The sequence below is a fragment of the Martes martes genome (assembly GCF_963455335.1).
Source record: "Martes martes genome assembly, chromosome: 2".
Taxonomy (NCBI): domain Eukaryota; kingdom Metazoa; phylum Chordata; class Mammalia; order Carnivora; family Mustelidae; genus Martes; species Martes martes.
This window is the reverse complement of record NC_137889.1, coordinates 82590769-82592948: the sequence shown is the minus strand read 5'-3', so window position 1 is coordinate 82592948 and position 2180 is coordinate 82590769. Positions and strand designations below refer to the sequence as shown.

At 36.2% G+C, this 2180-nt stretch overlaps 1 pseudogene across 1 annotated transcript; it reads left to right on the top strand.

Annotated features, from left to right (window-relative positions):
* Positions 1-1408: 1408 nt before the first annotated feature.
* Positions 1409-1851, top strand: LOC308338297 (sperm surface protein Sp17-like; annotated as a pseudogene). The gene has a single exon. The product of its transcript is annotated as a sperm surface protein Sp17-like (transcript).
* Positions 1852-2180: the final 329 nt, after the last annotated feature.

The window sequence follows — 2180 nt, the reverse complement described above, 5'->3', positions numbered from 1 at the left end:
ATAAATACTACTAATAAGAATTATATAATAATAAATATAATAATATAGCTAGTAAGCCTAGATACTGTAGAGGAAAATCATTGAGAGTGCAGAAAGACATAAGCCTTGATTTAGAAGGCTGAGGTTTGAGAACAACCTTGAAAGAGTATTCTCAGCGGGAGGAAGAGGGCAGGGATTTCATAGAGAATTAGCAAGAGGAGTCAGCTGAACTTCACCTGCTTTGGGAATATTTGCTCAAAAATGGTCTCTTGGGGCACCAGGGTGGCTCAGTGGGTTAAAGCCTCTGCCTTCGGCTCAGGTCATGATCTCAGGGTCCTGGGATTGAGGCCCGCATCAGGCTCTGTACTCAGCGGAGGAGTCTGCTTCCCCTTCTCTCTCTGCCTGCCTCTCTGCCAACTTGTGGTCTATCTGTCTGTCAAATAAATAATAAATAAAATCTTAAAAAAAAAAAGTCTCTTAAAATACTCTTAAGACTTAGCAACCATTCGTTCACAATTTGAATTTAGCAAGAAGTCAGGGGAGGAACAGCCTTGAGGGAGACGAGAGCATATGAGTGCAACATAGAAAATTTTCAGCTGTCCAGGTTCTCTTATGTTATTAAGCATTTTTAAAAACATATCCTATATGTGTTTAGAAGTGTCATATCTATAACAATATTTATATTTCTGTTGGCTTTGCCCTGTATCCCTATCTCCATATTGACCTGTACCTGGCCTCAAACTCCGTTCCTTCTCTACATCTCCTTCCTTTCCTATATCCATCCTCATCACCTTCTCTATCTACACTACCCTCTAAAATAACAAATATAACAATCAACTACTATTTGAAATCAAGATTAAGTGCTATGTTGAGTGAAGAATGGGAAACCATTGAAAAGTCGCTCAGGTAAGACCTTTTTCTTTGTGAGTATGACACATTGCTTAACTTGGAAAATTGGTAGGATCTTATTAATTTTGATCATATAAAATATGCAGTACCTTTCAGTTATAAAATAAGTAAGTCCTGGGAATGTTATGTACAACATGCTGACTATCATTAATAATACTGCATTATATATTTGAAACTTTTTTGTGCTGAGAGAGCACAGCTTCAAAGTTCTTATCACAAGAAAAAAGTTTGTAACTTTGTATGGTGGTGGATGTTAATTAGACTTAATGTGGTGGTCATTTCACAATATATACAAATGTCTAATCATTATCTTGTACACCTGAAACTAATATGTTACATGTCAATCATATCTCAATAAAATAGAATAAAAATAAAATAAAATATGTAGTTCTTCATATTAGAAAAAATAATTCTATATAATTCAGTTTTTCTTGATATCTCAAAGCTCTAAAAAATTTTAAGTCTCGTGCACCAGCTCTGAGAGAACGAAGAGGTACAATAGGCAGTTCCTTCCGAGGAGATGTCAATTCCATTCTCCGACACCTGCTACCGAATTCCACAAGGATTTGGAAATCTTCTTGAAGGGCTGACACACGAGATTCTGAGGGAGCAACCAGAAAATATACCAGCTTTTGCAGCAGCATACTTTGAAAATCTTCTAGAGAAACGAGAGAAAACCAACTTTGACCCAGCAGAATGGGGGACTAAGGTAGATGACCGCTTCTATAACAACCATGCTTTCAAGGAGCATGAATTACCTCAGAGTTGTGAGTCTGAAAAAGAAAGTCTAGCACATTTGTGAAAGAGGATGAGACACCAGTCAAAGCCTTAGAAAGTTCTGAAGAAGAAAGAGAGAACGCTGCTCTCAAAATCCAAGCAGCCTTCCGGGGATACTTAGCCAGAAAGGAGGTGAAGAAAATGAAATCGGGTGAGGCTCAAGAAGAGAAAAGAGAAGAAAACTAGTGAGAATACTGGTTTTACTCCCCCACTCCCCAGAAAAAAACATGAAGAAACCATCCAGATCCGTCAACCTTGCTGTGATTGTTGGTTTTTTTTTCTTAGTAAGCGAGACTTGATGTAGTGAAATAACATTTGTTGCTGTTGTGAAAATCTGTCATGAGCATTTGTTTAATAAACATGCCATTGAAAAGAAAAAGAAGAAAAATAGGAAAAGAAAAAGAAAAAGAAAAAAAATTTAAGTCTCATGATCTCCTCCCTTTATACAATTTTTTAAAAATTACAAATTACCCTAAAAACATATTTAACAAATAAAAATTACCTTAAAAACATAT